This window comes from Balaenoptera physalus (genome assembly GCF_965194825.1).
Source record: "Balaenoptera physalus genome assembly, chromosome: 5".
NCBI lineage: Eukaryota > Metazoa > Chordata > Mammalia > Artiodactyla > Balaenopteridae > Balaenoptera > Balaenoptera physalus.
The window spans coordinates 116321793-116348474 of NC_138884.1; the positions used below are offsets into that span (position 1 = coordinate 116321793).

At 39.7% G+C, this 26682-nt stretch overlaps 1 long non-coding RNA gene across 2 annotated transcripts in view; it reads left to right on the top strand.

Annotated features, from left to right (window-relative positions):
* Positions 1-6041, top strand: part of LOC309661378 — a 52517-nt gene extending 46476 nt beyond the window's left edge. Inside the window, exons 2-3 of one of the 2 annotated variants that reach the window (XR_014263998.1) lie at positions 4851-4956; positions 5648-6041. This is a non-coding gene — a long non-coding RNA (uncharacterized lncRNA). Of the gene's footprint in view, positions 1-4850 lie in introns of both variants that reach the window. The other variant, XR_014263997.1, reaches the window with a different exon arrangement.
* The last annotated feature ends 20641 nt before the right edge of the window (positions 6042-26682 follow it).

Sequence of the window (26682 nt, forward strand, 5' to 3'; positions counted from 1 at the left end):
ATGCCCATGAGCCACAATTGCTGAGCCTGTGCGTCTGAAGCCTGTGCTCCACAACAAGAGAGGCCGCGATAGTGAGAGGCCCGCGCACCGCGATGAAGAGTGGCCCCCGCTTGCCGCAACTAGAGAAAGCCCTCGCACAGAAACGAAGACCCAACACAAGCCATAAATAAATAAATAAATAAATAAATATTTTTTAAAAAAAAACCACAATGAGATACCATTAAAAAAAAACCAACAGCAGGTTCTTTGACTCAAATTCAATTCAGCTGCTAAAAAAAAAAAAAAAAGACACATGCACCCTAATGTTCATTGCAGCACTATTTACAATAGCCAGGTCACGGAAGCAACCTAAATGTCCACTGACAGACGAATGGATAAAGAAGAAGTGGTACATATATACAATGGAATATTACTCAGCCATAAAAAGGAATGAAATTGGGTCATTTGTAGAGACGTGGTTGGATCTAGAGACTGTCATACAGAGTGAAGTAAGTCAGAGAGAGAAAAACAAATATCGTATATTAATACATATATGTGGAACCTAGAAAAATGGTACAGATGAACCGGTTTGTGGGGCAGAAATTGAGACACAGATGTAGAGAACTAATGTATGGACACCAAGGGGGGAAAGCGGCGGGGGCTGGTGGTGGTGGTGTGATGAATTGGGTGATTGGGATTGACATGTATACACTGATGTGTATAAAATTGATGACTAATAAGGACCTGCTGTATAAAAAAAATAAATAAAATAAAATTCAAAAAAAAAAAAATGTAAAGACAACCCAAATACCCATCAAAGGATGGATGGGTAAACAAAATGTGATGAATCTATACAATGGAATATTGTTCAGCCATAAAAAGGAATGAAGTGCTGATCTGTGCTACAACATGGATGAACCTCAAAAACATTATGCTAAGTGAAAGAAGCCAGACTATAGGGGCCAAGTATTATATGATTCCACTCATATGAATTATCCAGAATAGGCAAATCCCTAGAGACAAAAGGCAGATTGGTGGTTGCCAGGAGCCGAGGGGGAGCAGGGGGAAGAAAGAGTGACTGCTTAATGGGTACAGAGTTTCCTTTTGAGATAAGAAAAATGGTTTGGAACTAGAGACGGGTGGTGGTTGCACAACACGTGAATGTACTAAATTCTACTGAATTGTATACTTTAAAATGGTTAATTTTTTAAAAAGCTATAAAATGTTTAACACCTATCTTGTACTTAAAAAAAAAAAAATCAAATCCTAGTTTCGCTAGGTCTCCCTGAGTCCAAAGTTCACGTCCTGATAATATCAGGTACAGTTGTATGCCTCCATTCTGAGTTTTACTTCATTGTTGAACTCACAGAATCTTAGAACTGAAAATAATTATAAGGACTACTGAGAAGTATCTTGCCCAAGGTCACAAAGCTAGTCACTGACAGAGCTAAAGCTAAACCCAAGTCTTCCAATTCCCAGTGGGGTTCTCTTTCCATGATATTAGACTTCCTTCTAGTGCTCTTTTGGTGAGCTGATTCTATATGTGTCTTCATTCCTTCGTTAATATATGAACGATGTTTGGTGATAGCAAGTAGATAATGTGATAAATATAAAATATCAAAATTCGAAGCAAAATTAGAGAAAACAAACAGCTCTGCTTTCATTTTACTGATGAGGCAACTGAGGGCCGGAGAGATGGCACAGCCCAGCCAGACTACACTGCTCCTGCATCTAAACTCAGTTCTCTTTCCTACTCAGAAATGCCCGTCCTAACCACTGCAAGCCAAAACTCAAGTGTTATTTCTTTCTGCTTGGCCAGTAGCAGAGATATTTAACCCCCTAAATAAAAGCATAAGCAATACATTATTATAAGTGTCACGTAACTCTCGACAGAGACCATTCTGTTGATTGATTTAAATTAGTTCTCCTAAAACTTACTACCTTTTCGGTAATGAGATTTCCCCATCCTAGCATAGACAGTTTTTAGAATACCAACCCTGTTTCTTAGGTAGGAAACAACTCAATGATGAACGCTGATAAAAACCATTAGTTGTGCAAAACCATATTAAGTTGTTTCAGTAACAAGGCAGGGACTGATTAATGAAGCATGTCTTCACAATAAATAACAACAATAAAGGGGAATTTACTGCTTTTGTATCCCAGTGGACATTTGCTACACATTCCAGAGCATTGTAAATGAAAATTGGATATATTTAATTAAGTTAGTATGTAAGTAAAAAGGTAGAGAACGTTTAGGAGAAATCAGTTAACATTTGGGTCCTAATTTTTTAAAATAGATTCATCTTAATGCAAATATATGAACTCAATCAGTGCCATATTTATTCCATGCATTTATCGTCTCTGCTGAATAATAATGTGAATATTGAGACTCCTACACAGTTGTAATACTTTGGTATGAATTTTCTCAAGGACTGTGGTTTATTAAACAAAAGGTCCTACTGTATAACACAGGGAACTATATTCAATATCCTATGATAAACCATAATGGAAAAGAATATTAAAAGAATGTATATATGTGTATAACTGAATCACTTTGCTGTATAGCAGAAATTAACACAACATTGTAAAACAACTTAAAGAAAAAAAAAGGACTGTGGTTTATCATTTTCACAGAAAATCCTGGGATTAATGAAGTGCTGACCTAAGGTGTGCCACAGTGTGTGTGTCCCATGCTCAAGGGCCCCATCCTTAGAAGGACAGACCAAAAGAACCCACAATCCACATGCAGTGAGACCACCACAGAGAAACACAAGCCAGTGCCCAAAGGATGAATCCCAGGTGGATCCAATCAACACTCCTTTTTTCCCTCTACACTGTGGGTCACCCACCTAAGTTGGAAGTTCCTTGTGAGCTGGGATGGCATACTGTTCATCACTGTGTACCCAACACAACCTGGATGAAGCTATCACTTGCCAGCCACAGTTCTGAAGCATCCTATCTCTTCCCCTCTGACCTTGTCCTTTTTCTGAGCATCATTGACTATTGGTTTTGTGTCTATTTGAACACTTTTAGGGAGAAGGTATTTGAAGTGGTTCCATCCATCCATTTTATAACAATTCTAATGGATAAATCCTTCTTCAGGTAACTCAGATGTATAGGTGCTTTATGGGTGGGTGAGGAGGAAAGTATTGATAGAATTCTGCTTCCTAGAAGCATATTTTCTCCATATCATTATGTTTGAGCAAAAAATATACCTCACCATTTTTCTTCCCTTTGGAACTATACAAGAATGACTATAAACCTTGTCCTCAATAGATATTCAGTTAGTTGAAGATAAATAAGATGTCTGCGACTCAAAACAATTCAGATTGAACATGGTCAATGCTTCTCATTGCCCCTGACATTAACTTCTACCTATCCACCTCACCACACATCCCTTTTCCTTTTATATATATATATATATATATATATATATATATATATCCATTGGTATTAAATAACTGATATTTCTAAATGAGAAAAATAATTAGGAAAATATCAATTTGCAAACCCTTTCAGGAGATCCTTAGAAGAAAACAGCACTGTTGAATAAAGTCCTGTCAGACTATTCTAATCTCTGACAAAGTGAAAGATCAGGTAAAATTAGTGATGAACATGCCTTTAAATTCTGATCATGGAGAATACCTACCCACATATCACAAGGTGACATTTACCTATCAAACAATCATTATGGGGATGTAAGCCTGATTGGAAAGCTGCACCAACAGTGTGGTTGATTCTGTCTACACTGAGGAACACACACCATGAGCCATAGACTCAAGTCATGAAGGAATTAGAGCTGGGCCTGGTGAAATTGCATGATTTTATCCGCATGAGCCTTGCATATGCACTTTTTGAACTATATCTGATTGCACGCTCCCTTTTGCACACTCACATGTTACACACAAGAATGAGGAAAGTAGATAAAACAAATATACATCTTATCTATACACAGAGGTCCCAAGTTAAAAATGTATGGCATCTTTCCAAGCCCTCAGAATGTGTTTTTTAAAGGGCACAGAAAGTTCAATTAAGCGTATGTAATATAAAGTTCTTTTGTTTCACCCACGTTAACAACTAAATCAAAAGTCAAAAGTTTCAGACAAACACCAAGCGGTGTGGCATACAATGGAATGTTATTCAGCCATTGAAAAGAATACATGCTGCTGACACATGCTACAACAAGGAAGCCAGACACAAGGGTTGTGTATCGCATGATTCCATTTATATGAAATGTCCAGAACAGGCAGATGGGTAGAGACAGTAGATCAGTGCTTGCTCAGGGCTGAGGGTGGTGATGGTGGAAGGAATGGGGAGGGATTGCTGATAGGGAAGGGGTTTCTTTAGGGTGAGGAAAATATTCTAAAATGATGGTGACAGTTGTACAATTCTGTGAATATGCTAAAATGCATTGCATTGTACACTTTAAATTGGTGGGTTTTATGGTGTGTAAATTACATCTCAATAAAGCTGTTATTAAATGGCAAAAAAAAAAAAAGTTTCAATTTCTAAAAGCAAAGAAACATTCTTAGCTACCAAGGATTTACTTTGTAATTCTCTACCCACAGACCTATTGTTGCTAAGGTGGCAAGTTATTGCTATTGGTCAGAACTATTCTTGCCTTCCATGTTGCTGCTTTTTCACACATGTGGGGGATGGAAGGGGAAAACACAGATCTGCATCAGCAGAGCTCTTGGTTTTGTAGCTTTAAAAGGGGTTCATAAAAGAGGAAAGCACATACTCATTTTTGTCAAATCTATGAGGAAGATGTTCACCAAAACCACCTTAGCAAAGAGATACCACATCATGAATATTAAATGAGAAGTTATTCACCCCAACACTATCCCCTACCTCATTTACATTCTATACAGAAAAAGTTTCCATCCCTCCTGTGAGTTGAAGTAAATGGGAGAACAGACTTGGACTCAAAATAAGAACAAGCTTCCGTAAATGAAACAAGATGCATAAAAGAGGTGAGTAACATGTCAACTGCAGAGAGTATATAAAGGTGAGGTATTATTACTAATCATTCAAACTGGCTAAAAATGGAAAGTTCTGAATGAAAAGTTCTGCATGTACTATCACTACATGCGCTCAAGTAGTTTCCCCTAAGGGTGATGGCAGAGGGAATCCCCAATGCGGATGTTTTGATGAGATTTCAAAAGGTCCTTCCAACACCAAAAATGTGATCACACTAAAACCTAAGTTACTACTCCAAACTTTTCCACTATTTCTCAAATCATGGATGTACTGTGTGGCTTATTCTAATTATGTTCCAAATTAATTTCAAAAAGTCGTTTCTAATGAGAACTTGAAAGCAGATTTGTTTCTTTAAACAATTGTAAAATTATAAATGGAACAAAGAACATTTTCTTTTTAAATCCATGTAGTGTAAGGAAAGGTGTATAATCTTTGTAACAAGGGAGATCAGTACTTCTTAGCTATATGACCTTGGGCAGGATGCTTAACTTCTCAAAATCTCAGTTTCATCATCTGCTAAACAAGAATCACAATCCTGTGGATTTGTTGGAAGGACCACATGGGTTAATATGCCAAACTCCTAGGGTTCAGTGGCTGCCCAGTAAGTGGTATCCACTGTTATTGCTGCTTTTCTTCTACATAGAGATAAAATTAAGGTCTTGTGATGTTGATTTGTTTTTATACTGAGGAAGCACTGAACACCTGGAAGAGAACAATTATATTCCTGGACTTCGGATAACATTATTATTCTTCTGGAATATTTTTCATTAAAAATTTTCCTTGGGGCTTCCCTTGTGGCGCAGTGGTTGAGAATCTGCCTGCCAATGCAGGGGACACGGGTTCGAGCCCTGGTCTGGGAAGATCCCACATGCCGTGGAGCAGCTGGGCCCGTGAGCCACAATTACTGAGCCTGCGCGTCTGGAGCCTGTGCTCCGCAACAAGAGAGGCCGCGATAGTGAGAGGCCCGCGCACCGCGATGAAGAGTGGCTCCCGCTTGCCGCAACTAGAGAAAGCCCTCGCACAGAAACGAAGACCCAACACAGCCAAAAATAAAAATAATAAATAAAAAATTAAAAAAAAAAATTTTCCTTGGAAGTGGAGGACATGGTATAGGAGAATAAAACCCTTTATTCCAGTTAGAATGTCAGACAGTGTTACTTATTCTCGAAATGAACCCTTTTGAGTCATGTTCTCCGGGAAAATGATGCACGGTCTGAGCATCAACGCACGAATAGCTTGTGGTAAAGAGATCTGTTAGGAATGACCATTCTTAGAGCTCTTGAAGTCTTTAGGTTCCTGGAAACAAGGATTTATCAGGAATGATCTCATGTCAAGATTGAAAATATAGGAAAAAATTAAAAGCGACACATTAAAATCTCATAGCATAATTCTACCCTGCCAGATGCACATGCAGGATGACCACCCAGAGTATCTCTCTGTTTCATGCTAAGTTTTCCCTAAGAAAATGGAGACTTGCAAACTTCTCCCATCTCTCTCACACACACACACACACACTCACACACACACACATCCACACGCACTCCAATAGTATATAATCAGAGTGTCTTTCGACTCCCTGGAAAACACTATACGCAAGTAAAGAGTACCAGCACTGGAGATGGAACAATCAGAAATACAACCCTGTGAGCCAACCCTGGAAGTAAGAGGAGGAGGAGGGTTTTTAGATGTTAAAATACGAAGTTTGTCTGAGGCAGAATAAACTGCCAGATTTCTTCAGATCTCAGCTTGAAATGTCCACTTGGTTGCATTTAGATTTTCTCAAAGCCACTCTGTGGATGACTATTCTTATTAGCCAAGTTTGATGCCCTTGCTTTGGTAAAGCAAGTAGCCCGCCTTCACTTTTCAAAACATCTTTTTACGCCCTTCTAGTCGCAACTCCTCCAAACACTCACCACTTCCTATTCAAACCAGGAACTGATAACTAGTCATTTTTCTCCCCTCACTATCCAGAATGCCATAAGCAGTTGGATTAAGCCTAACCATCTGCCTCTTAAGTGAACCTTGAATCAGTTGCCATGATTGCTGCCCGGGTATCTGGCAGTGGGTCCACAGGGGGTTGAAGGATATGCTGGGAAACACTCTAATAAAACTTAAGAGAAAGTTTCACTTTCATTGAGCTGGGAGGAAACCAGAGGTGTCATGGTTCCACCCTTCATGATGCTGATGCGTGAGCTGAGTTGTACCCCGTCACCCAGCTTGTTAAAGGCAGAGCCGAAAATAAAACCTGACACCCAAGCCCTAGTTCAGTTTTTACTAACACACACACATGCACACACACACCTTGATTTCACTTGAATTTCTTCCTCTTGTTTGATAAAGAGCGAAACCACTAAAAATTGTTGTGAAAAAACTGGTTTCACAGTTGACTGTTTTAGTTCCAGAGGGAAAGGGAAGGATGCCTCAAAGGCATCAGATGACTGGAGTAACCCCCAGTCAGGGACATTCACGGGGGTGGGGGATGTGGAAGTGTCAGCAATCCCTGAGGGAGAAAGTACAGGGAAAAAAATAAAACATCCTATGATTTCACCATGGGAAAAGCCTCTACTTACGGAGTGGGAGGAGGCCGAATAATATCCATTCGGGCTTCTTCCCCTAAGTGCTCTAGGACTGGTTTTTCAGGCACAAAGAAAGGGCCCGGACAAGCTGCAACAGCTCACAGCATGTTCTCTTCAACGTCTCCCACATCTGTACCTCACTCCCTTCTCACCCCAGACTAGTTCCTGGTCCCTGGTCCCCTTTTGGAGAGTGCAGACCAGGGTAGAGTGTCAGCAGAAGAAGAAGTAGTGGCAGCATCAGAAGACAGAAGGGACTGCAGGACTTTAGATGTGGTGTTTCTCCGTGTATTCTTGGCTAACTTTTAGAGCAATCTGCCTGCTCACCTGGGTCATCCCTTTAGTTTTCATTCTAGCTTTCTTTCTCCCCCCTTTTTTTTTAAGGTTTGTTTTTTTTTTTTTTTTGGATGTGGACCATTTTTAAAGTCTTAATTGAATTGTTACAATATTGTTTCTATGTTTTGGTTTTTTGGCCACAAGGCATGTGGGATCTCAGCTCCCCCGACCAGGGATCAAACCCACATGCCCTGCCTTGGAAGGTCAAGTTTCAACCACTGGACTGCCAGGGAAGTCCCTCTTTTTCCCATTTAACATTCAAAAGAGTAGCCCATAACTGGAGCTGCCCCAATACCACCCACTCTCACCGTTTAACAAAATCTTGCATTCACACATGACTGGTGTTCTTGTTCAAAACCAGTGGTTTTGTTGTCTTTCTTCACCCTCCTACATCTCTCCAGCAGATTTGGCATGGTTGACTTAATGGAGAATTTTGAAGTTAAATTAGGACTGAAAGAATGAATCTGCCCCACATTATGCCAGGAGGTGAAAATAGTATAAATCACGTTTTACGGATATCAGCTGTTCATATATCTTCACAGTTTTTCCATATTACCTGTTTACTATTTTAATTGATACCTTAAAAAACTTTAGTATTTACCTTGTCTCAGTCTGAGCAATAAAAATCTGTCAAATCATGAATTTGAAGTACATGTCTATTTTTTCTAGCTTACATTATATTTGGATATATAACTAAACATTTTTGAAGTTCATTCATATATCACCAAGAATCATCTCAAGTGGCATCCATGGGAAGCCTCGACTTTGGGAAACACTGAACTAATCAAATTAAAGCATACTGTGGAGCATACATGACAGACTCACCAGAAAAAAAGGACAAATGGTATTAAATAATGTGAGGTGGAAATGCTTGGGCCAAATTATTCAGAACTTGATATGGCCAAAAGAAAAAAGAAAATGCAGTGAAAGGTGGGGAGTGAAATTAAAGTAATGCTTAAAAGAAATTCATCTGCTAGGTATAAATAGGATACATTGGAGGTAGGAAGGCCTAGGTTTGAGAAGGTCAGAGGTCTAATACAAATAAGAACCATGCTGAGATAGTGAGAGCCTGGACTATTATGATAGACTAATATGATAGGGGAAAAGGACGAAGAGCTCTATTGTAGTAGAAAAAATTGACAGGAACCTGCAGGCAGAGGAAAAGGAAGCTGAAGGAGGAGACAAAGTCAAAGATGATGGCAGATTTTCACATGAGTGACCGCTAATGCCGCTGGCAGATGACATGGTGAGTTTGAGAGTGGGTATTCAAATGAAAATGTCCAATCAAATTTCAGTGATATGGTTCAAGAGCTGGATGAGAGGATGGGACTAGCGCGATTTGGGAGTCATCAGCAGAGATTTGACAGCTAAATTCATGGAACGGACATGCACCCCAAAATAAAAAGGTAAGAAGATAAATAAAATAAAATAAAATAAAAAATAAAAGGTAAGAAGAGCCAAGTTACAGTTTTATTCAGGAATCCAGGCTGAATGAGCCGAGAAAAAGGGCATTTACCACCAACAACAAAAATCTACTCTAGAGCAGATTTCTCAACTTGGCAGGACATCGGAAATATTGGGGAACTTTAAAGATTACCAGTGTCTGGGCCCCACCCCAGACCAATTAAATGTGGCTCCCTATAGGACCATGGCATTCATATCATTATCAAAGAAGTATGGACAATTCTAGACATATTAAAAAACTTTAAGCCAGACCTCTTAATACTGCACTTTGAGAAGCAACCCAGTTTTCTAGCATTTGCAACATAGAGATGATGGTAAATGAAATAAAGTACTGGGTGGGCCAAAAGTTTCATTCATTTTTTTCAGTAAGATGGCTCTAGTAGCACTTAGTTGTCTTTAACTTCATTCGAAACAATTTTTGTTAGATTGTGACAGCTGTCATATCAGTGTGCATTTAAAAAAGACGTATCGAAACTGGTGAATTTTTGTGTAGCCATTTTAATATTGAAGATGAAAGAATAAAAGCAACATTTTCAGCATATTATGCTTTATCATTTTAAGAAAGGTAAAAACGCAAATGAACCCCAAAAATGATTTGTGCAGTGTATGGAGAAGGTGCTGTGACTGACTGTGTCAAAAGTGGTTTACGAAGTTTTGTGCTGGAGATTTCTCAATGGATGATGCTCCACTGTTGTGTAGACCAGTTGAAGTTGACAGCGATCAAATCGAAGCCATAACTGAGAACAATCAACTTTGTATCACGTGGGAGAGAGCCGACATACTCAAAATATCCAAATCAAGCGTTGAAAATCATTTGCACTAGCCTGGTTATATGAATCACTTTGATGTTTGGTTTCCACATAAGTTAAGCGAAAAAAACTTTCTTGACTGTATTTCCGCATGCGATTCTCTGCTGAAACGTAATGAAAATGTTCTGGGTTTTTGTTGTTGTTGTTGTTGTTTAATTTTATTTATTTATTTATTTATGGCTGTGTTGGGTCTTCGTTTCTGTGCGAGGGCTTTCTCTAGTTGCGGCAAGCAGGGGCCACTCTTCATCGCGGTGCGCTGGCCTCTCACTGTCGCGGTCTCTCTTGTTGCGGAGAACAGGCTCCAGGCGCGCAGGCTCAGTAGTTGTGGCTCACGGGCCTAGTCGCTCCGCGGCATGTGGGATCTTCCCAGACCAGGGCTCGAACCCGTGTCCCCTGCATTGGCAGGCAGATTCTCAACCACTGCGCCACCAGGGAAGCCCAAATGTTCTGTTTTTAAAACAACCTGTGACAGGTGATGAAAAATGGATACTGTACAATAATGTGGAATGGAAGAGATCATGGGGCAAATGAAATGAACCACGACCAACCATACCAAAGGCCAGTCTTCATCCAAAGAAGGTGATGTTGTGTATGTGGTGGGATTGGAAGGGAGTCCTCTATTATGAGCTCCTTCTGGAAAACCAAACGGTTAATTCCAACAAGTACTGCTCCCAATTACACCAACTGAAAGCAGCACTCGACGAAAAGCGTCCAGAATTAGTCAACAGAAAACGCATACTCTTCCATCACGATAACGCAAAACTACGTGTTTCTTTGGTGACCAGGCAAAAACTGTTACAGCTTGGCTGGGAATTTCTGATTCATCCACCATAGTCACCAGACACTGCACCTTCGGATTTCCATTTATCTCAGTCTTTACAAAATTCTCTTGGTGGAAAAAAATTCAATTCCCTGGAAGTCTGTAAAAGGCACCTGGAACAGTTCTCTGCTCAAAAAAGATAAAAAGTTTTGGGAAGATGAAATTGTGAAGTTACCTGAAAAATGGCAGAATGTAGTGGAACAAAAGGGTGAATACGTTGTTCAATAAAGTTCTTGGTGAAAATGAAAAATGTGTCTTTTATTTTTACTTAAAAACTGAAGGCACTTTTTGGCCCACCCAATACATGCATAGATAAAATCACTATATATTATCTGTGTAAGAGTCCTGGTATTTGTTTTCTGAAATTTGCATTTTTTTACCTTTTTTTTTTTTTCATTTTGTTCTGCATTTTAGTTGTTTCAGTTGGGAAGGTCTTTCAGGGCATCTAGTCTGGACAATCATTTTTCATATTAAAAAAAGGTATTTATAAGTTCTCTTTTTCTCTATTGTGAATGCCTCTAAAATTTCAGGGTCTAGTAAGAGATTTCATCTTTTTTTCCATTTCTTTGTTTTCTTCACACCAATTTGGATGTTGTCCACACATAATGTTTTCAAAGATAGTCTTAACTTAGGGAATCTTAGTATTTACTCATTATTTGCAAAGTTTTAAAATCAAATAAAAAAAAAAACTAATGAAAAACTTTAAACAATCTTTCAGATTTAAGATTTAATGTTACTTCACATTGGATAGGAAAGGAATAAACTACTGAGAGAAGATTCTCACCCTACATTCAGCTGTACCCATCGAGGGGAATAACTGTGCCTTGGTTCCTCCAGTTGCCCTGAGTAATGATACAAAATTTTCATCTGAAATATTTTTTCAGATGTGAATTCAAATGGGTAGATGCAATCCATTGAAATTATCATATGTACAGATAAGGCTATGATATCAGAAAATTAACCCAATCCCACCTTTCAGAACAACTTATCCCAGATAGAAAACAAGAATGATTTTAACTAAAACTCAGTAAATCATGTTAAGTATTTAACACTTTATGTTTTTGCTAGACAACAATGATAATGTCTTACATTTACATAGGGCTTACTATATAATAAGATAAAGAAGCTGAGTCCAGGAAAAGTTAAGTATCCTAAGATTATATAACTTGGTCTATTTGTTACTTCCTTAGGACATTATTAAATTCTAAATTAACTGGGAGACAATTCACACACACACACGCACACAAAAATGTAGAAAAGTGTTGTGAATCCTAGAATATCAGAAGTTTGGGGCAGGGAGGAAGAATCAAGATTTTTGTATCATGAATTTTTTCTTCTTCACACCCTTTTAAATACACCCTGTGTCCCTAGCTTCTCCCCTACTAGTGTCTACATAACAAGTTGTGTGCATGTTCCACATAAGAGCCCTTCAAATATTTGAAAACAGTGATTAGGTCCCCTGGTAACGTCTCTCTTTTGCAGTCCAAACAGTCCCACTTATTGATCTGCTCTTCACAGCGACCTCTACCTTCTCCTGGTTACTCTCCCCTGAGCTCCTGAAGATGTCTACATCTTTTTCTGAACTCTGTGCTCTGCAGAAGTAAACATATTTCAAGTGAAGTTCAAACAAAACTGAGGTGGAATGAAATATTGCCTGCTTCATTTTTGATATTCTCTCTCTCGATGCTTATTTCCTATTGGAACTTTTCCTACCTAAGTCCCAGTTCCTGTTTTTTTTGCTGATGTTCTTTGAATAACCTCAAATCTTTCTCACGGGTGCTGAGACCAAACCCCATAGCTCACTCTTATGCTCATGAATTGCTTGTTTCTTTTCACAAGGTGTTAGATAGCTTCAAACTCCTTTTTAACTCACCATCAGAGTAGCCTAGACATGCCAAGAGAAAAGCACAGGGAACCGAACTCTACACAAAATTCACTGAAGAAAATACAGTTGTCAAACACTTCCGCCTTACTGTTCATCCTACATGAAGATTTCAGAAAGTGTATATGATTATTGTAATACCAAAGAAATACTTTCAAATGCTTCTTTTGTCTCCACAGAGGATTTCTAAAGTCATCATGGGGTACCCTTGCACAATTTATAAAACCAAGCCATATTCTCTAGAAATGTGTCCTTTATTATAAAGGCTAGATTTTGTTTGACTGGAGCAGGGTAACTGGTATTTTTATCATCTCATCAGAAGGCAAAATTCACACCGCATTTTACATACAGACAGGGATTTGGCAGGATAAAGAAACTTGGAAGTTTCTTCAAGCAGGATCCAAGACTTCATGATCTCAAACAGCAGCTCAAACTGAATGAGTGGGCAGAATGAAGCCTGTGAGATTGTGATGGTGCAGAGTTGCTTAATGGAGAGAATAAGGATGATCAAAGTTGAACCAGAGGCCAAAAAAAAAAAAAAAAGTAAGAAGGAGGAGAAGTAGCAAATTGAGGTGAGAAAAATAATAGTTGCCAAAAAGATAAAGTTACAGAGTCAAGAAGGGATTGGAAGTAAGAAGAATAAAAGGATGATTTACAAAAGAGGTGGAACAATTCACAGAAAATTGCTGTGAATAGAACAATCAAGGGTACTGTAGCCAAGAACTCCCGTTTCCTAGAAGAATTTTCAATACACAGATTACTTTCTCATGTTTAAAACTGGCTTAATATAAAGTTAAGAAATGCTTTACTTTCAGGAATCTTGGCTAAGTGAGCTGAAGAGAAGGTCATCTATCAAGAAGAAAGCAGGATTTGTCAGCCTTGGCAGCACATTAGAATCATCTGGAAAACTTTAAAATTTGTTTAATTTTTTTATTTGATTTCTTTTATAGTTGATCTTTTTTCTAACTTTGCAAGTAGAATTTTTTTAAAAAGTAATGCTTTCCTTTCAGTTTAAAGCTATACTCAACAGAGTAATTGCTAGACCTGTGGAAAATTACCTCTCTAGTTTTACTGAATTTTTCTGGAGTGTTTGAACTTTAAGACAGCTTCCTTCCCTTGCAACTTCCTTATAATTTTCATTTTGATTTTTTTATAAAGTCACAGTGGAAAGCTTTTTCAGTATCTCCATAATGAATCAACACTGATTCCCTATTCAAATGATGTCCCCATTGAGTAAGACACACTAATTTCAAGATCTATACAGCTAAACGAAGTCTCAAGTTCAAGTTTCCCATCACTATCAACGGATTGTGGAAAATAAAAATACTAATTAAAATACAGAAATGAAACCACTGGTTTCTGGGAAAAACATGACTTTCAGAGAAAAATAAGATGCTTTGCATGAAAATATTCCCACTAAAAATATAATTTTTCAGGAAATTATACCTTTGTTGCCACGTGGCTGATGATATTTAAATTTAAGTAGTTTAGGAAGAAACACTTAATATGAATTCTAGATCAAGTTTTTCTACTTGCAAGTCTAAGATGCAGATGAAACTGTTTTTAGAATATTCCTACTTTCAAATGGGACCAAAACAATGAAGCATTCTATTTTCTTATATCAAAAATACATTTTTTTTAAATTTCTCCTTTTTACACTTTTGAAACATTCCCTCCATGTGTAAAACCAAAGGAATTTCTGATTAATTGATACTAAACGTTAGCTTAGAGTTAAAAATAAGTACATTTCAACGTTGTATTACAGCGAAAAGGGGAACTGTTATAGAATTGGGGTATAAAAATAGACAAAATTTTCAGCCTAATGAATAAATGTGAAACACGAAATCGTTTTCTGAATCACTAAGTTTTGCCATCCAACTGTCCACCCTTACTTTACGCTACATAGATTGGGAGCTTGTGTATCCCCGGTGATCTTTCAGAAAAGGGTGGGTCTGATGAATTTAATTTGGTTGAGTGTCTTCTTTTACCCACTAAAGACGAGCTCCCTCTTCTCATAGGAATGCTATCATGACGCATCTCTCAGCTTTTGTTCATGTTTCTCTATTTGACCTTACTCTTTTACTTCCCTACAACTGTCCTTTCTTTAAGTATCACATCTTCCATAAGACCTTTCCAACCATCAAGCTCATTTTTCTCAATCTTAGTAGAATCACAAAAACACAGACGATGAGAAAGGAAAGTGGAAAAGAGGTTCCACTGGTGAGTTAGATGTATTCACCCTTTTATGTTCACTGTGGCAGTCAGATATAATGACAACATATTGTATGGTAGCTAGCACCTTGTTGAGAAGGAAAAAGGAATTCATATTTATTATGTTGACCAGGTACAGGTCCTTCCCACATGTCTTGTTTAATCCACACACCTGTCCACCAGATGCAGGCCCTTAAAGGATGTCTTTACATTATGGTTTACTGAGCATTCCTTTACAAACCAGGAGGATACCTTGACCAGCTGCAGGAAAGAAAGGGTCAATACACCCTAAACCATTGCCATTGGCAAACTCTTAAAATTCAACTGCTCACTCTGAAATCATACCACGTAGCAAACCAGTTACCTCAAAATGCATATTATGACATAAGCATGTCTTGACAGCATGACACTTAGAATCAGGCTTCTCCAGTCATCCCATCGAGATTTGTTTTTCTATGTCAAAAGTCAATTTTAAAACATCTGCTTTAAAATCCTTCCAGACCAAAATAATATACATCCTACTCCACAGTGGTGCCTACCAAAAATCCAAAAGAATTAACAGATAAAGGACAGCTAATGGACATGTGGACCATTCATGCCCCAGCAATCTAATTCATGTCCCTGAATCTTACACCTAGAAAACAGTATAATCAGTCCTTAGAGCGTCTAACATTAAATTTATGTTTTAGTTTTTGGTCCTCACCTTTTGTTTTTTCCCCCACTGTCTTGTCCTTAGAGCTTCTAACATTAAATTTATGTTTTATTGTTTGCTCCTCACTTTTTTTTTTCTTTTCTTTTTTGGCCACTGTCTTGTCCTTAGCCCACTATACTCACTCTGGCTCCAAGAGCTGCCTGCATTTCACAGAGCCCATGTTTTGTTTTGTTTTTTTTTTTTTCTCTCACATCTGAGTCTTTGCGCTTGTCAGCATTGCTCTATCTACCTAAAGCACTCATCAACCCCTCTTTTACACTGGGCTAAAACCTAGTTTCTTCAAAGTCAGCTTAAATACTCACCCTACAGGAAACCTTCATCCCCAGCCCTTCTGCAGTGTCAGTGACGATCTAACAGAGGTATATGTGGGTAATACAGAGAAAGCCCTTCTGCTTTATCAGTCTCTTTACTTCAGTCTCTCCTATTACACTAAGCTCCATGAGGGCAGGATAATGAACAGTAATAAAATGAACGATGACCAAAGTGAAACTAAGAGAAAAGAAACACATGCCATCAAGAACTCAGAATGGTTATAAAATTAAACTTCCTTTCACAAAATAAACCAGCAGGAAATGATTCACGAAGAAGATGTTATCTGGTTTATAGTCAAATGACTGGGATTTATGCTACCAACAAGGCTTTGAAGATGTAGGGTGTATATGAAATCTCCATAAAAATATTATCTTACTTCCTAAGCAAATTCCCAAAGATAGAAATGAGAGGAAAAGCAGAGACAGCTTTGATTACAAAAATATCTGAAATGTTATCACTGATCCGAAATATATCAGAAACAGAGTTTTGGAAAAGATGGTGGTATGGTAGCAGATATCCAAAGCCCTTCGTAGAAACTCAGTCAAATCACAAAAGAAAAACAAGAATAGGAGAAAATCTGCATCTGAGTTCACAATGGTCAAATTCCAGTGGCAGATAATGAGTCTATTCTAGTTAACATAAGCAGAGAGTTTTACATGATTTTAGATGGCTATCAGAATCATGAGAAAACTTAATAAACAAACTCCTAGTTAACTTTTCAGAAATGACTGAGAACCACAATACAGAACCAAGCTATGAAGGAAAATGGCAGCTCTATAATCAGGCACCTGCCTGTAAAACTCAGAAGCTGCCACCTGAAAATCAGGAAGCCACAACAAAAATAGATACCCCAGGATGGCATTTGCTATCAGAAGCTGGAAGAATAGCTTGCACCTCACTTCTCTCTTCCAAATCTCATACAAGAGCATCCAGATGATTAAACCTAAATCCTGTTTAGAATGCTAGCTAAGAGTGTCTAGAAAATGTACTGTTTTTCAGCCTCTTCAATAAGTCATGGCAAAAGCACTAAGGATTTTTTGCTAGGTATAATGAAGATGAGATTAGCTTGAAGGGCTCATCAGGAACATACCCATGATTCCCCTTCTCCAGGAGTAGTAATGAGACACAGGAAAAATCTAAGGAAATCCTAGGGAAAAAACATAAGTACTTTTAAATCAGAGGGGACATGGCTAGAGGTGAGGTTAGCATCACTCAGCTTGGTGCCCCATCACCAGCACATACCAGGGCTATGCTACCTCATTGGGAAAGGAATCCTGGCCATACCAAATAAAAACATGCAGTACAATGTGTTCTGAACTGGCTTATCACTAATGTAGCAGACTTTGCCCAACTGGAAATGTATTCCCCTAAAGCAAGAGCATTATGTATTTCTACCAACAAGGTCGGGCTGGCCCTAGTACCAGAATATGCCTGGAGTAAAAGAAATATGGCCTTAGGACAGTAGTTTCCAACAACCAAACTGTAGAGACCAGGTTCTTCTGTGGGTATATTTATCTTCTTCCCCAGTCCCCTCAGACTGATAATTTAACTGAATTCATTCAGATGGATACCTTAAGTTCTAAAAGGATGAGGCCAACAATAGCCATGTAAATAGTCACCACTTAGGGGGAATAGGAGGCAAAAGTAATAATGTCAGCTTCCATTCACATCACCCACAGGGAAACTGAAGAACACTAATCAGACAAGAGATAGGGACAGAATATACAAGACCACAGATGAGAAGAACGTTAACATTAAGCAGAGTGGGGAGAGAAAAATAATGGAATAGCAGCATTTTAAGTGGCACTACAAGCAGCAAAGATTAGATTCAACTACAGAAAATAAACTGCAGAGGATCAGAATTAGACTAAAAAGTAACAGCAAATGAAGCAGATAAAATATGAAAAACAGATCAGATATCTAATATATGAATAATGGGTATTCATTTAGTAAATTGTTTTGGACATCTTTGTGATTGGCTTAAAAATAAAATACAGAACGTACAAAGATATTAGAAGAAAACTTTCCTAATGTGAGAAAAAATTCAAACAGATAAAAGGGCTCATGATATACTAAGAAAAATAGCCAGACCTTTGTTACATCATGGTAAAATACTGGGGGTGGGGGAAGGTGGGAGGAGAAGAAAAGGAAAAATGAGTCTAGGGTTGAGCTCTTTAATGAGTTCTTTAATGACAGAAAACAATAGGGCAATTTGTACAGAAATTTCAGGGAAAAAATTATAAGCCAAGAATTCTATAATGAAATGAGTTCACATGTGAAGGCAAAAACATTCTCAGATATATTTCCTCAAATTTTTGCATACCACTCTTGCAATCTTCCGGAAAGAAAGAAAGAAAAGAAAGAAAGAAAAAAAAAAAAAAACCCACCAACAGGTACTTGAATACTTCAGTCAACCAACAAACACAGCAAGATATAGATTTCAAAAATAGGAAGCTATGACATAAAAGACTGTCAGGTGGCAAGTCACAGAACACTATCCAAAACTAGCTCTAAAAAATGGAGCTTTGGTCGCCTCATATAATAAGTACAGGCGTATGCAATCATCAGTTTTTTTTCCAGTGGACTGGTCCAACAATTTCCTTAAAGACCAAGGTATTTTCCACCCATCCAATCCTTGTCCTAAGCAGGTTAGCTTTCATCCTCATGAATACAGAGCCCCTACCAAGACAGACATCACTCCTCACACATCCATGAGGGACAAGAGGGTGAAAAAGAGAGCTTTCTAATACACACATCTCTTTTTTTTTTTTTTTCTTTTTAATCAAAAAGTTTTTCCCAGGAGGTTCCCAACAATATCTCCTTATATGTAATTGGCCAAAACTAGTACACATGGCTATCTCTAGCTGCACAGGAAGCTAGGAAAGTATTTGTCACTTTCAGGCTCTATCATAGACAGATGGTCTCTGAGAGTTGGAAAGAGAGGAAGTGAATGACTGCCAACCAAGTGTATAGTGTCCACCAGCATATAAACGTAATTATAATTATTGTAAAGTTTTGCAAAACATTTGTATGTTATTTCTGGAAAGATTAAGATATTTTTTGATGTATTACATCCAGACAAAACTTAGAATATACCAGCAAAAATCAAAAGGGGTTGGGGGGGTTAGGAAAGAGCATATGGAGGTCATGGTAAGTGTTCCAACTGTTACGGGTAAAATAGTCCCTCCTTCTCTCCTGAGTCTCTTTCCTGTGTTGATAGGGAGACCTATACACACCAAAAGGTGTAATCCTTGCTCTTGGAAATGGTCAAGAGATAGGAACAGTTATATAGAGTTATCTAGACAATATGACAAGCACCATCCTGTGACTTCAGCATTTCCCTGACTCCCCACTCTCACTCCTTCCTCGGGATACACCAAAACTAAATTACCACTGCTTTAAGAAATTCAGATATTGAGCTTATCCATCTGGCCCATTCTCACCTACCGAAAACCCCTTCTCTGGTGCTCACTCCCCACTGTGAAAACTGATAGGTGATATCGGAGACTCTTAAATCCATGTTCCTGACTCAATTGTCCAGGTCCTGCATCCCGTCCCACCCTGCTGGCTCCCATTCCCACAAGGGCTCCCTTTCTACTGTGGAATATCAATTCTCTCCTCTAAACTTCAATCAAGATAAGGTGTTAACAAAGGAAGAGGAGTAATGAGAAAAGTCATGGAGACTAAAAACTGTATCCATTATTTCTCAGTCTTTGCCCAATGTAAGATATTACATCCTATTTTTTGAGGGGAAGAGGGCTTCTTCATACTCCTTTCAATTCTCTCTCCACTCCCAACAGATTTTCTTCCATGACTCGTCCTCCCCTGAAAACCAATACACTCAGCCCTAATGCTCATAACCATGTCAGTAAAAGGTCTACTCTTTACTGAGGCCAGAACAATGAAAAGCACAGGGCTTTCTGCAACACTGAAAGATAAAGGAAAGCTAACACTTTTCTACCTCCAGCATTTCCACAAGCCACCACAGTCCACGGCTATGGTCACCTGAGCTTTCAAGGGAGGGCAAGGTGGTATGGAGTGGGGAAGTCAGGGAAAATTGGGCATTCAGTGAATTTGACCCATCAATCCTCAGTTTTGGAGGACCCCAAGCAGAAGCCTCCTAGCAAGTGCACTGTTCCGCAGCTGGCTCCTGTTAAACAGTCTCCGGAGAAAACAGCACTACCCTTCCCCACCTCATTAAGCACATGAAGAACATCTGTATCCACCAGGAGCCTGACCCAAGATTTCTTCCTCTCTCTTTCAACCACATGAAAATTCACAGTGGGACTGTCCCAAGGGCAGTCCAGGAGTTCAGCCACACCTCTGTCTAGCATGATCAGCAACTGCTTGAGTTCCGCATTTTCCCTGGGAACCGCTGTCTCCTGCTTCTAGAGGTTTCTCACCACTGTCGGGAACAACACCCCCTCCTTTCCACAAGATGGAACAGGACAAGTACAAGAAAGAGGAACAAACAGCTCAAAACTCAAGGTATTCCAGCGCACTTCTTCCAAGGCTTTACATCCTAGTCTCCCCGCAAACGCTCCTCCATCCTTACCTGCTGTTGGCTTCACCAGTTTTCCTTGTGGTGGTTTTCTTCCCATCTGACTGCTTCGGGTTGTTGAGAATGTCAGTCTCTGGATGGGAAAAGAGAAGAAGGAGGGGGTGTGGGTGCCATGGAAAGTGTGGTTTCTCTCGGGAATGCTTCCCATCACCTCCAAAGACTAGCTTCCCCCGGCAATTCCACTTTTCCCCCAGCATCTACTGCACCTGCTCCCGCGGCTGCCCCAGCTCCTGCTTCTTCTTCTTCAGCTCCTAGTCATACTACACCTTCCAGGTGATTAACAACTATTGGAGGATGTTATGGACAGGACGGGAGCACAGGTTGACCTGTGAGCAGGACCCGGACAGTTGGAGGCTCCTGCCTGCTCCCCATCCTTGAAATGTACATTCTGCCCACAGTTCCCACAGCCAGAGCCATTTCAAGGACACAACCTTAAGACAGCAATGTGTTGTTGAGACCATCTGGATGGTATGTGGGGCCGAACCAGTTTAAGGACACTATACAAACTCAAGATTCTGATGCACAGGTGCAGAAATCTACTTGTCTTGCAGCCTCCGAGACAAGCCTGATAAGTAGGTTTCCTTGCTTGTTATAACTGCCACCTAGGAATCTGGAGTGACTGCCTCTTTCTTCCCTCGCTACTTGTCCTCCGTGTAGAGTGGCCAGGTTGCAAACCAGCAGCAACCGTTGCAGTCGCTTTAATACAGGGAAACATTAAACAAGAATGACACACGCAGGACTCCCAGAGCCGCCAGCCAGGGGAAATAAGTCAGAGCCTACACAAGTGGAGAAAAAGAACCGTCCCTTCTCCACACTCGTGTGGAGAACAAGTTATGGGAGGTGTGCCATCCTCCCCTGCTCCCTGAAGCTAAGGCTTGGTCCCCTACCTCCTTCCATGCCTTGCCCAGGTTGTGCAGCCCCTTGTCTTGTTCCTCGAGCTCCTGTTACTGAGCCCACACAGCAGCACTCATCTCCTTGTGTATCTTCACCCAGGCCTGGAGCAGGTCAGGAGAGAAACGCGGTTCTTCTAAGCCAGTGGTTCTCAGACATTAGCAGGCATCAGCATCACCTGAGGGGCTTGTTAAGGCTGACTGCAGAGCCCACCCCAGGAGTTTCCAATAAAGTAGGTCTGGGTGGGGCCCCAGAATTTGCATTTCTAGCAAGCTCCCAGGTGATGCTGACGTGCTGGTGCGGGGATCACACTGCTCTAAGCTCTATCCCAGCTTCTTGTTCCTTCCCATCTTCCTCCTTCCAGACTCTCAGCAGCCTTCACTGGCAAGAAGTAACTGTGGGCACTTTACTTCCTCTCTGTGCCCATTCCATCTTCTAGGACAAGATCTGCTTCCCTCAATCTTCTCTTCATTATGCACTGATTTAATCTATCCATCAGTCGTGCTGGAGTAAGGCAACTAAATAGCTTTTGAAGACTCCCAGGTGATTCTACTGTATAAGATTTCAGAATCACTAGGTAGATGGTGATCATTGCCCATCTCCACAGGTGAAGAAAACCTCTTCCGGCACCTCCCCGTGGGCACCCTCTGCAATACGGAACATCAGGGACTGGGGGCCCAGAGGGTCCATTACACCTCTCCAGCCCTCTCTCATCTGGAGCACACCCTGTCAGCTTCAAAGGGAGGCTAAATCTCTGAAACACTTCTGCTGTCCTCATCCTGCGTTAAGATCCTGGGGTTTCAAGTCTCCCAGAGCAACCCCTCTTATCAAGTGCAGGGAGTTCAAGAAGAAGGGAGGTTCATCCCTTCGCTGACTCATGCCCAGCTTACCCCCATGAGAGATGGCGACAGAGAAGGTGGCTAAGGTCACTGTCTCACAAAGACAGCACCGCTGCCCTCTCCACCGTGATGCATCCCCCTTAGCCTCAGACAAAGGAGCAGAAATAGCCATTTCCTGGATCCAGGGCAAAACATCCCACTGGAGTAAACTAGGCCTAGCTGAGCCCCAGCAGTGGTTGAGCACGCAAGTGTAGGTGTCTGAAAGTAGGAAAGAAAATAGGGAGCCACTAAGTAGACACAGGGCAAATGCTATGTGAGCCAGGACAAAGTTGGAGTCGAGGAAGTGGAAACTAAGTAATGAGAAAGCCCCCCAGCTGCTACCTGGAATCAGAGCCCCTTCCTCATGAGGTTCCACGATGCCTTCTGAGACTAGGAAGGTGTTGGGAGAAGTAGGCTTTCCTCCAGCTTTCTGCAAACCAACGTTAAGTCAAAAGTGCTGGAGCCTACCCAGGCGTGGCTTCCTTAACTTTAAGTACATCCCCCTCTAGTACCTAATTATACTTATTAAACCAGAAAATACTTCAGAAATCAAAAAGTCAGATTTTCTTATTTAACTAAAAAGGGAAACAAATCAGTCACACACAATAAGAGGCAAAGCCAGAAGTAAATCCAAATGTTGTAATTCCAAGTTAATTTTTTCCACGGTACCATATTTCCTCACTAATTCATCTCCACCACCTCTAATCTGTTCATTTCCCAGCCAGCCTAGCTAAGCCAAAGAATGAATGCTTACCTAGTTTAGCCAGTCTCCAAAAGCCTGATTTCTCAGAACTCCTTGAGACCCACTTGCTTTCTCATTGGACAGTCTTGGGTTTCCAAAGAGAAAGAGAGAAGAAAAGAAAGAACTAGGAATTGTGAAGAAATTATATGAGGAAAGTCACAGGAGTGGCTGGCTAACGCCATCCTTCCTATGAATTCCAAGGGTCTTCAGTGCAGAGACCCAGGCTCCCAGGGCCAGCCTTGTTGCTCACTAGTTCTCAGTCTGGACTCCACCTTAGAAATGCCTGGGGAAATTTTAAAATTCCCCATGCCCAGATCAATTAAATCAAGATCTCTGAGTAGGAGACCCAGACAGCAGGATTGTTAAGGCTTCCCAGGTGATTCATTGTGTAGAATCACTGCTCTAACAAGCTGTATGTTAGTTCCTCTCCCAGACTCTAAGGCTGATCAGCTGGGGGATAAGCTTTCTGGGTGGGAACCAGCTGAGTATTAGAGAGGGCAGTTCTTTGGCAGCAATGTAAAACTTAAATTTAAGCAGCCACTCAGTAAGGAATAAACTCATGCTTTAGTTTAAAAATAAAGCCTCTAATTTTATTGAGTCAACCTTTGCTTCTCTTCCAGATTTTTTTCTCCTTTTCTCGTCTACAAAATTATTGAGCTAAAGCAATAATGCTAATGGGATCAATACTGAACATCATTAGAGGTAGATGTCATGCCTTTTCTTAACAGTCTTCAGTGAAGGCGTGGAGCTGAAAAAAAAAAACAAAAAATTATGTTTGCTCCCTTCATATGTCTGCTAAACTGGTTGCCTGATGCATTGGTCCTTCTTTCCACTCTCCCAGACCAGCAGTCCAATCAAGGCTCACCTAAAGGATCACCTGCAGGGAAGAAATCTTGGAAGGCTTTATAAGAGAAGCACTTGCCTGGCTATCATTTATCTATTCCAGCTCGATAGAATTGCTAAGGTGTTATCAGCTGGCTAGGACCTGGATAGCAGAAAAGAGGAAGGCAGCTCATATAGAAGAGAAAACACAGAGGCAAGAAACCATAAAGTTGGCAAGCTCGTAATATTACACTGGAACTACTCAACTATATGGCTAACCATTTCTCTTTGATTCCAGGTAAGCAAATTGGACACTGTTTCAGGTGTTTCTTTATAAATGAGTTGAGAGAGGCAGCATGGTGTAATGAAAGATAGCAGGACTTGAAGTCAGGATCAAACCTGATGTGTCACTAACTAGCCCTATCTTTGTCCTTGAGGGAAGTTTTTTAACCTCCCTTAGCCTCAACTTACTCACCTGTAAAACAGAAATAATAAAATCTACTTCACAGGGTTGTTTTAAAGATTAGTGTTTTTGTATGTAAGTACCTAGTATGGTAAGTGAAAAGAAAGGGCATTCTACAAATAATTGTGGCAACAAGAAAAATAACCATAGCAATCGTACTCACAGCAGCAGTTGTTATTGATTCATATTGACAGAAAAATAGTTAGCTTATATACCAAACTGAAAGCTCTCACTTTATTTTATTCAGGTTTTAGGTTTTTATTTTGTGAAAGTTTGACATGAGTAATATTCATAGGTATGGAACTGAAGCTTACAGTTATAAACAAAATTTCTTTAAGAAAGCCCTTTTAATTTCTAGTTTTAAGGTGCTGGAATGATATGAGAAGGCTTAAGACAACATTTTCAGTCCCTAAATCAGTGAGACCACATTAACCAAATGGTCTCTAGTTTTTAAAGCAATGAGAAAAAAAGAGATCAATTCTATAATGAATACAGTGTACAGAAATGAAGAAATGATTATAAAATGAAAGAATATGAAATCAAGAGAAACATCTTGCCACATATATGAAGACGTAACTCATTCTTTAGCAGAATGAGTAAAGAAAATAATGACCAAATGCAACCTGGCAAAAAGGTGTATGAAAACTTCCTCCTATGGGTGGTGAGTGTATCGGACAAATTATCAACAAATACATAGATTACTTTCTAGATCAGAGAAAAGTATTAAATAGCTGAGTAGCCTTAGGAATGTTTCTTAATCTCTCTGAGCATCAGTTTTTCTTTTTAATTTTATTGGAGTATAGTTGGTTTACAAAGTTGTGTTAGTTTCAGGTGTACAGCAAAGTGATTCATTTTTACATATACATATATTCATTCTTTTCCAGATTCTTTTGTCATATAAGTTATCACAGAATATTGAGTAGAGTCCCATGTGCTATACAGTAGGTCCTTGTTGGTTATCTATCTTATATATAGTAGTGTGTGTATATTCATTCCAAGCTCCTGATTTATCCCTCCCCTCCTCCCGATTTTCCTCTCTGAGCATTAGTTTTCTCTTCAGTAAATTTGGGATAATATTAACGAGACTCTATTGTTATGTGTGTGGAATTAATAGTCAGTGGTGCATGGAAAGCACTTAATATAGTATCTTTCACTTTGTTATTGTCTATTATTTTTCTCTCTGCTGCTGGGATTAAAATAATTTAGTAGCAGGATTTGAAGACTTATCAGAGAATAATGACCTGGCTAATTTTCAATACCTGATCCTGCCATAAGATTAGAGTGAAATATCAGGTATATTACAGGCTCCCAGCATCCTTACTTACTCTTAGTTTGTTCAGTAGGAAATCTAAACTTAAAGTACTTAACAGGAGTTCTGGGTTTTAATCAAGCAAGCTAGTTATGTTAAGGGATGACATCTCTTATCACCTGTTACTGTTTTTTCTACAAAGTTTTGATCAGAAAGCTGTGTTACAAAGACTTTTCAATTTCTAACAATGGGAAATCCTTTCTAATTAGTTACCAAACTCTCCTTGTCATATGTCTGAACAATATTCAGGGAGTGTGTGAGAAGTTAAGGGGAAGAAGCACGCAGAATAGTATGCTAGAATGCAGTTTGCCTGTTGGGGCACTCATCCTTAAGCAATGACCACAGCAGACTTTGCAAAGGGCATGGTAAACCTTTCTATTTTATTTGCTTATTCATTGAATATTTCTTAAGCATTTAGGAGTGACCAACTGTTATAACAAGCAACCCCAAAATTTCATTGGTTTTACACTACCTGATTTAGTTCTTATACACAAAGTCAAATCAGACATTCCTGATCAGCAGCTTTCATCCAAGTAATGACAAAATCCCAGACATTCCCATTAGTGACTCTGCCATGTCCTAGGGTCTTTTCAGAGTCCTCTGTCCAATGCTTTATGCTCAGCCAGGAAACAGGCAAAAAGAAAGAGACCTCAGAAAGTTGAGACCCTGGCACCCATCCACCTCAGCTCAGAATAGATACACATCACTTCTCACAGTGGGTTGGCAAGAGCTAGTTACATTGGACTCCCCTGGTAGCGCAGTGGTTAATAATCTGCCTGCCGGGACTTCCTGGTGGCACAGTGGTTAAGAACCCGCCTGCCAATGCAGGGGACATGGGTTCAAGCCCTGGTCCGGGAAGATGCCACATGCCGCGGAGCAACTAAGCCCGTGTGCCACAGCTACTAAGCCTGTGCTCTAGAGCCCACGAGCCACAACTA